This window comes from Accipiter gentilis, chromosome 16 (genome assembly GCF_929443795.1).
Source record: "Accipiter gentilis chromosome 16, bAccGen1.1, whole genome shotgun sequence".
NCBI lineage: Eukaryota > Metazoa > Chordata > Aves > Accipitriformes > Accipitridae > Astur > Astur gentilis.
This window is the reverse complement of record NC_064895.1, coordinates 16,641,523-16,657,310: the sequence shown is the minus strand read 5'-3', so window position 1 is coordinate 16,657,310 and position 15,788 is coordinate 16,641,523.

The window sequence follows — 15,788 nt, the reverse complement described above, 5'->3', positions numbered from 1 at the left end:
TAGGCTCTAGACAGGATGAACAGAAGAAGCAAAAGTTAAAGCTTTAATTTTGAATATTAAGAGACTAAGGGCTGGATTGTGAAACATGGTTAATCTCAGAGAGATGAAAATAAGAATCTAACAGCATTTTCAAAAGATGCCTACATGTCTAACTACATATTCAGGTGCTCAATGACTTTAAAAATCCAGGGCTTAGATTTTAATGGCAGGTATTTGTACAGATTTTTAACTGCTGGCTGTACAAAGCTTTGTGTCAGGACTAGGAAGAGGACGCAGAGGTGGAGGAAGAAAAGTCACCTTCTGACAGAAGTGCTGGTAGGGTATTAGCACTGATCGGTGTTTTAAGACATGATCATATTGTAAACAAACACTAAAAGAAAACAATAAATAGGCAAGCAAGAGGAACTGAGCAGTCAGGAAACCAGTCGAGAGAAAACAGAGGAATGTGGTTGGCACAAGTGTACTAGTGTAACAAATTGTGCTTGTTTTGTTTGGAGCAGCTTTTGCTTTACTTATTAAACTGTCTTTACCTCAACCCACGAGTTTTCTCACTTTTACCCTTTCAATTCTCTTCCCCATCCCACCTCAGGGGGAGTGAGCAAGCAGCTGCGTGGTGCTTAGTTGCCAGCTGGGGTTAAACCACAACACAAGTGTATTAGTTAAAATGAGCAAGCTCTGGGGGAGCCATCAAGCCCACCTCCTGTAGGGTCTAAAGAAGAAGACACTCAAGCATGCTCAGGCATACAGCTCATGAGCTCCAGCTTGGAAGCTGTGGATCGCAGAATACTGGTTTTGCCACAGGACTGATTTTATAATATATGGCAGCTCTTGCAGTCATTTAATCTAATCTAATCCCTACAAAAACATGCTTTCCTCTCCAGTCTTCTCAGCAGTTTTGTCTCCCTTGTACCTTGGTGGCCAATCCTCTACTTTATCTGAGGGGTTAGTACTGATTACCTAAGAAGTCTTTGGAGTCTCAGATTATAAATAGGATCTGTCTTGTCCTTATGGTCTGTGACTCACTTCTTCCACTTGAGCAACTCATTCATCTTCACATGGAAGAAATCATTTTGACTTCTTACAGAAGATGAAACATATGACATTCTTACAGGTCACAGCCACTCTGTGAAAAGGCACAGGTACCGGTGGTTCAATCATTTATCAGAATATGTATTCTTACAATGTTACACTATTGCAACTAGACTCTTCCTCAGTTGCCAGAAGGTGAAAGGCCCTCTTACTTTTATGCTGCCCCTTTAGACTATGACAGTTGGGGAACGTCAGTTCCAACAGCCAAAGTCACAAAGGCAATGAGGCTGCAGAGCATCGTGTCCTCGTGGCTTTATCCCCGCAAGGTAGGAGATGAGGTAACCATTTAAAACAAAGTTGAATGGGACACTTTTTTGGCACAGGAAAAAAGCAAAGTACAAACCTGAATCAATATGCTTATGAAAACTCTCTTTGCTCACTCTGTTTCTGCACCTCTTGTTTATGAATTCTAGGTGATATTGGGGGTTATTTTTGTTGTGCTTAAAGTGATAATATTTAATTTTCTTTTTTTGAGTTGTAAATACACAAAGTATTCACACTGAGGAGAGTTCTAAGAGACCTACCTTTTGCTGACTACATATTGTATAAGGTTTACAGGGAATCTGAAACTCAGCAAATTTTTGCATTTCAATTTTATATCATTACTTTTTTACATTTTGTTTTGAAGGATGTACCTAAGTGTTAGTTACTGGAAACGCAACTTTGAATAAAATATTGAATGGGTGATTTTCAAAGCAAGTAGTAACCCCTATAAATATAAGACTGTAAATCTGAAGAGCATTGGCTCAGAAAGGAATATGCAATACAATTATTTTGTCAAAACTGAGAATGCTTTACATTTCTATAAAATGTCTTTGTTAAAGAGTGCACTACAGCTCAAGCAACATGTTACAAAATATCTCTTTTAAGAAGGAGTTATGTCAAAAACTGAAGATGTTCTGCTCAGAAGTAAGAAGGAATCCAGAGGTAAACACCTCTATGTCAGAGTCATAAAAATACACTCTCAACCCAATTTGCTTTCTCTTACTTCCCTTTGCAAGGAAAAAGAATCCCACTTTTCTAAAGCTTGGAAATGTCTGAGAGATAGTGTTGGCTTGTTGGTTTTTTTCTTTTTTTTTATTGAGAATACCTATCTTTTATAAATGCTCAAAAGTCCTAAAAATGGAAAGTTTCAGAAACATACTAAGGACTAAAAAAGTTTTCAGGAGGATGTTATTTATATTTGTTCAATTTCTCTCACTATTACAAACATCTGCTTAGTTCTCACATAAGAACTTAGGTAAGTTATTTTCTGGCAATCATTTCCAAATATTATTTCAAAATAAGACTTATATGAATTAATATAATTGTTATATGCCTTACTTATGACAATGTAAAGATGTTTCAATATCAAACCTGAGTACTAATGCAAGAAGCAATATGACTAGCAAAATAACACACACTGGAGATTTAGTTCATTTGCATTTCTTAAGGAATTATGTCATCAAATGTAGTAAATCAAAAACAGTTTGAGAGATAGACAGTAAGAGAAGATAAGAGATTATATAATGATTTTTCAAATTTTAAAACTTTCCTAAAACATTAAGTTTAAAATACATTCAAACACTAAAGCAATCTTTTTAGTAGAAATCAGTGGTTTCAGAACCCATTTATACCCAAGATTTACTGCCTCTTAAGCTTGGCTGGAAAAAAGAGAGATCTCAGCAATGCTGTGTATGACAGAAAAAAACCAAAACAAAACCAAACCTCAGTTTTTAGGTATCTGCTGATAATTTTTGGACACTAGAAAAGAGGCAATCAGTCATGTAATGCATATCGATTAATAAATTGTGTATTAATAGGTTGAGATATTATTACAAAGAGCAGTTCACCAAGGCACTGAATTGATGAAACAATAACATTCTGAATTCAACCAGTGTTGGGAAAGTACAGATTTTTTTCTTTAGCAGGAAAATAAGATAGAAATAAAAGATAACTAACTTGAGCACCACCAAAACCTTTTCACTATCTGACCACTTCACTGCTTTCATTTCAGGAAAAAAAAAAAAAAAAAAGAGAGAGCAAACTGATGAACTGAATGCAGTGAAGCAGCAGCAGTTTTTCCAACTGAGCATTGATTCTTCATCATGAGTGGAACAGATCTTGCAGCCTGTGTTGCTAGAGGCCAAGATGAATGTTAGAAAGATCATTTGATACTTCTTCCAAAAGCTGACATACCTGGCCCTTGGTCAGACACAGCTCAGTCATTTCTATGTACCTATATAACATACAGAAATATATTAGTCATACCATGTAATCTTGTACTTCAATATTAAAAAGACACTGTAAATTGAAAAAAATAATAACTTCTTCCTTTGAGCAATAACATAATTGGAAACTCCATCCTTGAAGAGGCAAAATATGATATTCTTGATAAACTGAGAGGAACAGCACAAAAGAAGTTGTATTTAAGATACTTATTAGTCTGTCTCCAAATAGTCTCAGTGACTCCATAGAAAAGTATTTTGTGTTGTCATATGGTTTGCTCAGGATTTCTCACTTCAATGAATTTCTGAACTGTTAATGTGAGTTGTACTCACTGTTTCTGGAAATGTAGGCTTTGATCTTTAGTGCTAAGAAACACCTTGAGAGATAATTTTTAAGATTTACCCTAATAAACTTTATTTATGTAGAAAATCACTCTACATTATAATTAAAAAAAAAAAAAAGTTAATTAAAAGTCAATAGCTGGACAATTCTCTTTACTTATGAGTTCTATTACTTGCAATTAAAACAAATGTAGAATTATATCTTGTCCTGGTTTCAGCTGGGATAGTTAATTGTCTTCCTAGTAGCTGGTACAGTGCTATGTTTTGAGTTCAGTATGAGAAGAATGTTGATAACACACTGATGTTTTCAGTTGTTGCTAAGTAATGTTTAGTCTAAAGTCAAGGATTTTTCAGCTTCTCATGCCCAGCCAGCGAGAAAGCTGGAGGGGCACAAGAGGTTGGCACAGGACACAGCCAGGGCAGCTGACCCGAACTGGCCAACAGTGTATTCCATACCATGGGACGTCCCATCTAGTACATAAACTGGGGGGAGTGGGGGCGGGGGAATCACTGCCTGGGGACTAACTGGGTGCCGATCGGCGGGTGGTGAGCAATTGCATTGTGCATCACTTGTACATTCCAATCCTTTTATTATTACTGTTTTCATTTGATTAGTGTTATAATTATTAGTTTCTTCTTTTCTGTTCTATTAAACCATTCTTATCTCAACCCACGAGTTTTACTTCTTTTCCTGGTTTTCTCCCCCATCCCACTGGATGGGGAGGAGTGAGTGAGTGGCTGCATGGTGTTTAGTTGCTGGCTGGGGTTAAACCACGACATACCTATAAAGTGAGCTTTTCTAGTTCCTTCTACAAATTCCAATGTTGTGTCATGGTGGTTCTTTTCCAAACCACAATATATAAATCAATGAAGTTCAGAATAAAACTTAAGAACAATGGTGCAATGGAAATTTGAATATTCTAAATCTGAGTATTTGAAGATATGAAACTTATTCATACATTTATGCTGGATAATTTCATGCAGAGAGTTTTTTGAAATCTGGGCGTATAGGCTGCAGCTAAATTACTGTATAAGGAAATGACCAAAGCTTATTCTCAAAACATTACTTCTCCAGTAATACACAGGTCTGCCTTCTAACCTTCATTGAGGTTATTCAGGATCAAGGAATGTAAAATTAGAGTAATGCATCAGGCATTCTCTTTTTAACAGTTACATGAATAGTGGCTTAGAATTCAACAAGTAAACCTCTCGTTGCAAGGTTGTCCAATGTGAAACATGTTCAGCAAATGTCCTAACTGTAGGTATTTGACTAAGTATTGTTTGAATTCTAGTTCCTTATTCTCTGGGGCAGAAACTGCAGGTTCTCTGTTAGACAGTTAGACAGTATTATGTACTGTCTAACACAATAGTAATAGGAGGTTTATGAAAAATACACCAGTGCATAGGTGACAAAGCAAGCCCGCCATTAAAGGCAAATATTTATAAACTGGATGCAAGGTAAAGAATGAGCTTAAAATTTATTTTCACATTTGGCTAAGGGTAAGAGAATCTTATATGAATAGCTCATAGGTCTTGGATATCCATTCTGCTCTGTATAGAATCATAGAACAGTTTGGGTTTGAAGGGACCTTTAAAGGCCATCTAGTCCAACTCTGCCTGCAATGAGCATGAGCAGAGACATATTCAGCTAGACCAGGTTGCTCAGAGTTTCATCCAACCTGACCTTGAATGTTTCCAGGGATGGGACATCGACCACCTCTCTGGGCAACCTGTTCCAGTGTTTCACCACCCTCATCGTAAAAAAAAGTCTTCCTTATATCTAGTCTAAATCTACCTTCTTTTAGTTTAAAACCATTACCCCTTGCACTATTGCAACAAGCTCTGCTAAAAAGTTTGTCTCCATCTTTCTTATAAGCCCCCTTTAAGTATTGAAAGGCTGCAATAATGTCTCCCCAGAGTCTTCTCTTGTCTCCAGGCTGAACAACCCCAACTCTCTCAGCCTGTCTTCATAGGAGACGTGCTCCAACCCCCTAATGATCTTCATGGGCCTCCTCTGGACTTGCTCCAACAGGTCCCTGTCCTTCCTGTGCTGAGGACCCCAGAGCTGAAGGCAGGACTGCAGGTGGGGTCTCACCAGAGTGGAGAAGAGGGGCAGAATCCCCTCCCTCGACATGCTGGCCACGCTGCTTTTGATGCAGCCCAGGATACGGTTGGCTCTCTGGGCTGCAAGTGCACATTGCCAGCTCATGTCCAGCTGGCTCAACCACCAGTACCCTCAAGTCCTTCTCCGCAGGGCTGCTCTCAATTCCTTCATCCCCCAGCATGTATTGATACTGGGGGTTGCCCCGACCCATGTGCAGGACCTTGCACTTGGCCTTGTTGAACCTCATGAGGTTCATGTGGGCCCAGTTCTTGAGCTTGTCCAGGTCCCTTTGGATGGCATCCCGTCCATCAGGTGTGTCAACCGCACCACTCAGCTTGGTGTCATCTGCAAACCTGCTGAGGGTGTGCTCGATCCCATTGTCCATGTCATTGATGAAGATATTAAACTCCAGGACAATATTTGTCACTGATCTCCATCGGGACATTGAGCTCTTGACCACTACCTTCTGGATGCAACCATCCAACCAATACCTCATCCACTAAACAGTCCAGTTCTGTACTAAGTTTTCTTCTTCATTCTAGTACTTACTGCTCAAGAGATTAGTTACTGATTATCTGCATTAAGACAAATGGGGAATCTTAATGCTTTATTTTATTTAGCTGCTTTTTCTCAGTATTGCTTAATTACTGACTTAAAAAGGAACAGAATATTGTATTTCTCTCATTCTCCCCTCCCCTTTTTTGTAAATTGTCTTTGTTGCACCCTTTTGCACTCCTGGAAATTACTGCATACAGATTTATTGCCTTTGCTAATCATATTTCTGACTGTTCATGCCTCGCTTAGAACTTTCTGGTTTCACCTGAATAATTATATGAGGACAGAATCATTGCTTGGAGCTTGCCTAAGGCACTGCATCTCAACACAGGATTGCCTGAGCCCTAGTTTTACTGCAGTATGCATTCTCACTGCAGAACAAAGTACGCATTCTCTCAGCCAGATTCCTCCGATCAGCCACTACAGTGTTCAAAAACCCAGAGGGTATTTGCTTTCACTCACTCTTTCCATTGTCTATGAGTTGTTCTTTCATATTTCCTTTCATTTCACTTTGCTTTTGCTTTTGAGCAATGCCTTGATCAAACCATCTAGGAGTTCATTAGATGATAAATCTTATTGTTGTTTTAAATAACATTTTCTATTGTACTTCAGCTCTGCTTAGAACTATGATCCAGTGAGGCCCTGAGCACTCTCAACTTCCTTTTGAGTCCTGACACAATAGCTTTCAGTGTTACCAGCTCTCTACTTTGAATCACAAATTCATTGAGCAACAAAATAGAATTTACAGGAAGGAGTCCGACTCAATTTGGATTCAAAAGTAAATACACTTATGATCACTTGTTGTCCATCTTTTTTTAGAATCACATCATGGAATCACAGAATCACGGAACAGTTTGGATTTGAAGAGACCTTAAAGATCATCTAGTCCAACACCCCTGCCATGGGCAGGGCCGCCTTCCACTAGACCAGGTTGCTCAAAGCCCCATCCAACCTGGCCTTGAACACTTCCAGGGATGGGGCAGCCACAACCTCCCTGGGCAACCTGTTCCAGTGCCTCACCACTCTCACAGTGAAGAACTTCCTTATATCTAATCTGAATCTACCCTCCTTCAGTTTAAAGCCGTTAGACCTTGCCATATCACTCCTTTTTACCTAAGAGTATACATATATGAAAACTCACCTAAATCAACACTGGGAGAGAATAGAAATTAACTGGGACAAAAGAAGAAAACTAACAAATATAGTCTTTCTTGCTCACTGAATAAATTTGAACGTGGCAAGTATCAGATTATTCCTTAGATATTTTTTCTATTTGCCACATTTCCCTTAGATGACCCTTTAATTGTCAGATAGCTGTCAGAGTTTATTTTACTGAGGTAATGTCAAACAAATGTAAAAGTCAAACAGCATGTGTTTTACTGTGTGACTAACACTAACAGTCAGAAATGTGGCACAAAACCTGTTGATGCTCCTAGTAACATGGATTTGCTGCTCCTGACAGTGATGTTATTTGCACAGTAGTTGTTTTCTCATGGAAGCACTGCAGATACGCCCACAACTGTGCAGTCAACTTCATGGCCTTTTCATCTGTGAAAAATCTAGCTAATTTTAACTGGGATAATTCTTAACTTTACCTGTCTCTCAGAAGCAATTGATGAGTTCATGAGTATACTCTAGACTGCAGGAGGAGACAGTAATGTAATCTATGCTGATCAATTTTTGGATAAAAACTCCATAAAAACTGGCTACATGATTCAAACACAGTTAGGAACAGCATCCAGAAATGCCTTTTCGTAGACTTCTTGTAAGATAAGGCACCAAAAAAGGACTGACTCTAAAATGGACCTCAAGCAATCTGGCAGCCAGCCTGGATGCTCCCTCCCTTTCTTCTTCCCAGGAAACTCATTCAAGGTTCTACACTATCCCTGCTGATAAGCAGTTATTAAGAGAAAATGTGGTTCAAAAGTTAATGTAAACCTACCTGAGTCTTTGTATAATCATTAGCAAGACAAGATTTGCAGGTAAAGGAAATATTTTATCATGTGACAAAAAGAGATGAGTTTTCTGGCACAGCAAAGCATTTCTTCAAGTCTGAAAGAAAAGCAACAAATTTCAGACCTAAAGGCCAGGGGTTTATATTTTTATGAAGTTTATCAGTTAGATTATTGAGAGAAGAAGGTAGGTTGCATGCTTGAAGTCGTAGGGCTTTAAATGAGGGGAGAGATGTGATGGTTATTTTCTCTGACAAAGGGAGCGGGACTTTTTTTAGCATACAGCACAGGACAGGATGCAGAGCATGTGGGCATTAAGAGGCAGCATGAGAAAGTGTGAGAAAAAGCTTATGATAGGTCACAAAACCATAACTCTAACAAGCCCATGATTTGGTATCCATAGGAGTGATGTGTTTGAGTTCTCAGGCTCACCCTCCTAAGGCTTTTCTAGCTCTCTCTGAGAGATCGGCGGTCAAGTGGTTATTTTTCAAGGCGTAGTTTTCTGTTGCGGAGGATCCACAGGGGAAATCACGCACAGACCAATGTGATCAAGTGAAGTCCATTTACTACAACTTTTAGCACAGTTATATACCTTATGTGCTTGCGCACACACCTTATACAATACTCTAATTGGTACAATACCCCGGTTCAGGCGACACTATCTTATCCTCTATTGGCTGTGCAAGCTTCTTCACGAGGTGTCCAGCAGTTACTTATCCCATTCTTCGGCATCCTTGTCAGGCTCTTCTTATCTTCCTTTTTCCCAGCGTACAAGGGCACAGCGTCCTTGCTTGGTCCAGCACTTTGTAAACTTATGCTTCGTTCCCACCTAACGGCTGGATTGCTCACATGCCCTTGCCCAGCCAAGAAATCCTCAACAGGTTTCTACTGATAAACAACTGATCCTTTGACTGGGATTGCTTGTGTAAGCATGCCGGGCCCACACTGTGACCCAAACCCCGGCACCCCCAGGGTTTGGCAGCAGGGCCCATCCCCTCAGCTGCATGGCTGCGTTTTGGCTCCGGCCCTCACCAGCGCGCCCGGCCGTGCCCCTCTCCTGCTCGCTGCCGTGACGTCTCTGCCGGGCCTGGGGCTTGGGTACCACGGCAGCGGGGTCTGCCTGACCCTGGTCCAGCGACCTGGGCCTGCTCCACTCCTCCTGTGGGGCCAGGGGGCTGTGCTGGGGGTGATGGCGGCCTCGGCTCCCACAGCCTGGCCCTGCCCCGGCCCAGCACCCTGCCTTGCAGCTCTCCGGCGGCGGGCGGCACCTGCTTGTCTTAAGGGGATGGCGGTTGTTCCAGCTGAAAATTTGGGGTTTTTTTTCCCACAGTAGCTGGCTTAGCAAGTAATATCAGCTTTCTGGGTAATCAGATAATCAGGACCGTAACAGCACTGCCACAAAATGTCATTTCTTTAGATCTTTGTCTCATGGCTGCATCACATAACGAAGTCAGTGCTGAGGCATTTCAGTATCTCCCTTTTTTATGCAGCTTCGGCCATCAGCCTTTGTCTTGAGGCCATTGTAGACAGTCTGTTCTCCCACCCTGAGTCTGAACCACTTTGGTTTCTCTTCAGGTCCCTGTCTTTCTTTACCCTGGACTCAGAAACTCAAGTCTTTTTTCTATTTTTGCTCCCCAGAGCCATAGGTGTCAGGGAATGCCATCAAAGCCTAACCTGAAAGACCTCCCCTGGTCATTCCTAGGTCTGTTTCTCTTCCTCTGAATATAACAGACTTGCCCAGCCTCTAGACACCTGTCACATTCTTGCCTGATCACTGACCCAACCACAAACTCCGTCATAATAGGCATCACCTAAAGAACAGAGCAAAAACTTGTTAATAGGAATGAGATCTGTCAGAAAACTTTGGGCCAAATTAATTTCCAGATTTAGTTGCATTGAATTCAATATCTATTTTAGGGCTGAATTTGTTTCTATCATTTAGTGACTAATTAAAAAGACACCTTATGGCTCTCCTGAGATGTCATGATGAAGAAAGGTGGCCAAGCATCCTCCTGGAAACTTCTTCAGCATGTCATTGCTGCCCTTCGACAGGGATGATCTCTCACACAGTGTATGGAGTACTTGCAATACAAGGTCAATTTTTAACCCCAACCTGCTCTTACTATTCTGTTACAATTGCCACCCATGAGGCATATTTTACAGGACTTGCCAATCTCTGGAAACATACTATGGGAAATAAACTAAACAAACCAGAAATGGTGTATATCAGGAAAGAGAATAGAGCTCACAGGGAATGGGTCATAAAGTTGAAGATTTGAGACTTGACATAAATACCCTGAAAATCTACAGTGTACTTAAGCACATGAAAAAATGGTCTGTGTCAGCAAGCATTTTGTTTCAGGAAATGACAGAAGGGAGTCATAAAGTTTGCAAAGTGCTACTGAAAAGGAAAGCAGCCCCCAGTGCCAAGCAGATAACTGATGCTTAAACAGCTGTTAAATGTTATGTTCTAGACTGCAGCCCTAATAGAGAATTTGCCAACTAGAGACTATTAATAATAAACCAAATATTTGCATGTTTATACATTCTTTCAGCTATGGATCTCTATGTTTGATGTGCTCTATCCAATGGAGCTTCAAAATGCATTAATAATACAGATACATAATTGAATGCTCCTCATGTAGACTGAGAAGTTAAGCAAGTAAAACCAGTTAAAAACCCAAGGTTATACAGTAAATACTAAAAACATCAGGATTAAACTCCTTGATTCTCTATATTTCATTCCTATGCAACAGAAAAAAAATTGCTGTAATTTATTATCCAAACAAGAAGACCAGCACAATGGAATGTGGTGACCAACTTACTCTTGCAAGTGTGGCATTTACTCCCTAGGTGTAAGTTTTTCAGCTTTGGATGTACTCAGAATCCCAATATTTTTATAAAGCATCTTGTTTTATTTGTATATCTTCCTTGTCAGATGACTTTAATGGACAGTTCTTCTAATTGTCTGTGTATATATTTGTTACAGTTGTATTTTATTGGTAGCAATAACAATGATCATAACACTCAGGGTACGCTTAAGTACTTTTTCTTTTTTCCTAACTGAACACTATGCTCCATGAAGGCCTTCCTAAAAATATTTAAACAGCCTTAATCCTGGCTGAGACACTGTGTTAATTGCTTTAAGGACAAGAAGATGTGATATATTATGTCATTTATGTTGCTGGTCCTGTCAACTACAAATTCTTTCCCTACAGACGAGATCCATCAGACATGACCTTAGCTGAAAATGAGTTAAGTTAGTCATAAACTCTTCGCAGTCAAGAAGAAGAGTAAGGCACTTCCTCAGGAGAAGTCACCCTACCGATCTAAGCATCCACCTCTCAGGCCCAGGTCTTTCTGTGATTGCTGAGAAAGCTTAAACAGCCAATGTAAATTAAACTTTTAGGTGATTATGGAAAGTGAGACAAATCCTACTTTAATTTTCCAATTAATCTGTAGCAAAATGAGATACATTCTCACTTTTTCCCTCCAACTGATGTCACAAGATATAATAATACAAATAATGACAAAAATAATTTGGAATGGAACTATGGAATGTGGAATTATATTATGGCTTGTAGAGTTACTGTATCAGAAAATTTAGTTGGCTAAGATTTTGCTTAAAGAAATGAGCCATTACAAATCCACTTTACAATGATCGTATTTCAAGGTACCACTAGTGAGGTCTTGATCTTTGGTTGCATACAAGGAAGATTCTGAAGATTGATGGAGCTGCCATGTAGACCCAAACTATCTGATTTTTAACAGCTGCAGAAGTGACTTTATTTTGCCTCTGTCTCTGTCATGCCTGAGGGGCCACCTTTGACACACCAAGTCCTGCCATTTGGCAAAGAGAGATTTTGAATGTCAAGCTCAGACTTTCTAATCTTTCAAGTTATGCTAGTCTGTTATGGACAGGGGAGACTATCGCCATGGGTGTCAGTGTAAGCAGAATCATGCTTCCTTCATCAAATTGCAAGAAAACCAACTAAACATTTTCCCTTTTCACTCTAAAAATAGACGCTTAATCATTTTTAGGTCAGGAAATCTCCTGGGTTCTGTAGTTTTTTTCCCTCAGATTTCTCTAGACTTATATTGCATATTGTGTCTTATGAAGTGTTTGAGTGTATAAAATATTATTTATTGGATGAAAGACAATTTTATAAATAATACAACATACAACTACAAATATATGTTTATACTAGTGTATCAAGAGGGACCAATACTAGCAGAATATCCGCATGAACCAAATATTAGGGTATGTTTTTCAAACCTTTTTGAGATTTAGTACAACTTCTTTCTAATTAGATGTGTTCTCTATATGTACATATAAAATTTGTAAATGGCTTAAGCATGCCAAATATTCTTGTTTTAATTATAGTAAATAAAAGCGGTGTTTTAAAGAAAGAAACTTTAATGTTAAATTCAATTTAACAGTAAAATGAAATCAGCAAGAGACACTGGATCTTTCTTAGTGAAAAGCAAATGAAATATTATGTACCATAAAAGTGCACAGAGTAACAAGAGAATTCTAAAATCTGTCCAGGACATCAGAAGAAAACAAAAGTTTGAAAAGAAACAAAGCACAGTTTAACATTAGTATTCAATAATGAAGGTTTTATTTTCTTTTTCTAATTTCTTTGAAGAAAAAATAATTATTGCAGCTGAAATAGCAGATTGAGAAGTATGTGTTACATAATCAGATGGAGAATTTGTTCCAAGTGAGAAAACAAAACAAACTAAAAAGGAAAAAAACTCCTGCTACAGCTCAGAGTACTACAGTTACACATTAGAGATGAGGGCAAAATCAAAGGTTTTGTGACTTTTTTTTTTCCTTAATAGACAAACTTATTTCTCGTGGAGGATATCAAATAATGTCTAAACTTTTGATACAAGGATTGTATATACCCATCAATAAAGAGTTTTCTCAGTTAATTTTTTATGTTTTTAAATGTCTTTTCTGCTTTTAAAGGAGCTCTGCAACAATGTCCAGAAGAAATCTACTATTAAGCTAGAAAGTCTGAAAAAATCCCATTTGAAACGAAATGAGAAAACCCACTTTTCTGGAAACAAGAACATATTTGTTTTGTTATTTCCAGGCTATAAATATTAACAATTTGAAAGTTGACTTGTAAAGACATCCTTTCTCAGACTGAGTTAAAACTATTTTACAATCCATCTCACCAAAATGTGTGATTATGGGGAACTTAAAAGTCAGTGCTTGATTTTGGAAAAAACATATTGCTCTGCGATTTGCTGCACTGGGAGAGGAACACATGGCTGCAGTGTGCAGGAGCAGACAGGAGACTGGATTATGACACAGTGAGTGACAAAACCTCTCTTATTCTGAAGACGAAGCCTTGACTTCACCAGAAGAAAATCTGGATACAGTCTGAACAGGGTCAGTAGTGGTTGTTTCCCCTCCTACTGACTTTAATTAATTCCCCTTCCACCTCACACCCCATCACCACCACCCTCCTCCCCCCCCCCCAAGTTATCTAGTTTGAATAATCATTGTGGATTCAGGGGAAGTTTTCACAAAGAAAAGTTTCCGTCTACCATATAAGTAAGTGGTTTGCAGGATTTTTATTTTACGGTTATGACAGCCTACTGGGATGTTCCATTTTCTTGTTCCCTGCTTGGTAACTGCAGTATAAGGAGTGAACTGATTAATGATCATAGTCATTACAGAGAAGTGGGGAGGCAGATAGATGGCTAGATGGATGTGTCAGTTGTGTCGTTACCATCTCTGATGTGTGTGAACACTGCAACTAAGTCAAATATAAAAATAAATCATCACAAGCAATAGCAAAATGAAGATGTGTACTTGTAAGTTTATGTATCTGCAAGTCTTTTTGCATATATATGTTCTTTATATATGTTATGTATATATGTTTGTGAGCAGAGAGGTATGTTTACACTATATATGTGAATATATGTACATACATTTATACATTTATAAAACATCTTCAGTACATATAAAAAATATGTAAGTTCTGTATGTATATAGGTATACACACATACTAAATATAGTAAGTGTATAAAATTTTATTAAAATAAGTAAGTTCTCTTTTCTTACATAAAACCTTGAGTCCAGCAACACACCAAGCCCATTGTCCTTTACTCATTGCATAATTAAAACTATAAACCTCGTAAGCCTCACCAAATCAAAGAGTCATTTGATGTGCTTTTTTGGAAAGTGGTGTAAGCACTAAGTGTGAGCTGAAAGCATTTCCTAAATGGTCCAAAGATTTATTAACTTCAAAAGTTTATAATTTTCTGGGTTGTTTTTTTTTTTTTTTTTTTTTTTTTCAAGAAAGAACTCTTTTTGCTGAGAAAGCATCCAAACTACAGCATGCTTTCATTTTACAACAGATGCTTAAGGGTCTTATTAACACCTACATCTAGGACAAAATTAAGTCCAGGTGTTTTGAGTTACAAAAGAGAAGAAATTAACTTTGTGAGTAAGGGGAAAACAGGTTGATTTTGATAAATTTTGTTTAAAAAGGAAATCTGTTGATAGGTTTTAATGATGCAGCATATGCTGCTATTGATCTGAAATCTGCATCAAGTGATTTGTCACAGCGGTTCACAGTGCTTAGGCAGAGGGAGCAACTTATTGGGGATGCTGACCCCTAAATCAGATTGGTTTGGATATACTGAGAACACTTCATAAGAAAAGCAATGACATCTATTATGTACTCCTCTGTTTTTATAATCTTTTCTTAGAAAGGACTCATTAGATTTGGAAAGAGAGTACGATCTGCAACCTGTTAACTGCATAGTTACTCAGGAAGAAAAGGAGGCCCTTCAGAGGTTAGTGAATGAGGTTAATGAGAGGAAAACACTGCAATAAGATAAGAGTTGTGACTAGCCTTCATAAAAATGACAGGGAAAGCAAAGAAATAGAAAATGAAATTTTCGAAGAAAAATACCCACCTGTCCAGGACATGTGAAGGTTGTAAGATAGACAAAGAAAAGGGTGGGGAATACCACTCCAAGACTAACCAGGCTGAAAAGGAAAAGCAGATAAAAGTCGTATGACCTAGGATGCCCTGGTTCAGTGCCATCAAGAGACTATTGTTCTGTAAGTACAGGTATATTGGCTCTATCTGTACTGGTAAATAGTGAATGGGTCCAGCACTGAAACATAGCTGTCCACACTGTTAACACTGTTTTGGCTCAGGCAAATCTGTGATGCCTCCGAAACTCCCAAGCATGCTTAGCAGTTAACACAGGTCAGGTACCACTTTTGTAGGCAGTTTGGATGTAGCTAATGCATTTTGGAGGTTAACGGTACTAGTGTGAGTGCACCCTGTCCACTGATTTCAAGGCCAGTATGTCTTAGCACTACTGAGTTTACCTTTATGTAGCTGCAATGGTTCAGTCGAACTCTCAAGTGTTTTCTCAGGAGGTAAGAGCTGGTTGTCTTCTGCTGTCCTGGTAGCACCTAAATAAGGAAAAAGAAGCCTAAGAATGGCAGGCGTCTGTCCCTTAAGCCCATCTGATTAAATGGAAATACTATAACGCAATTCA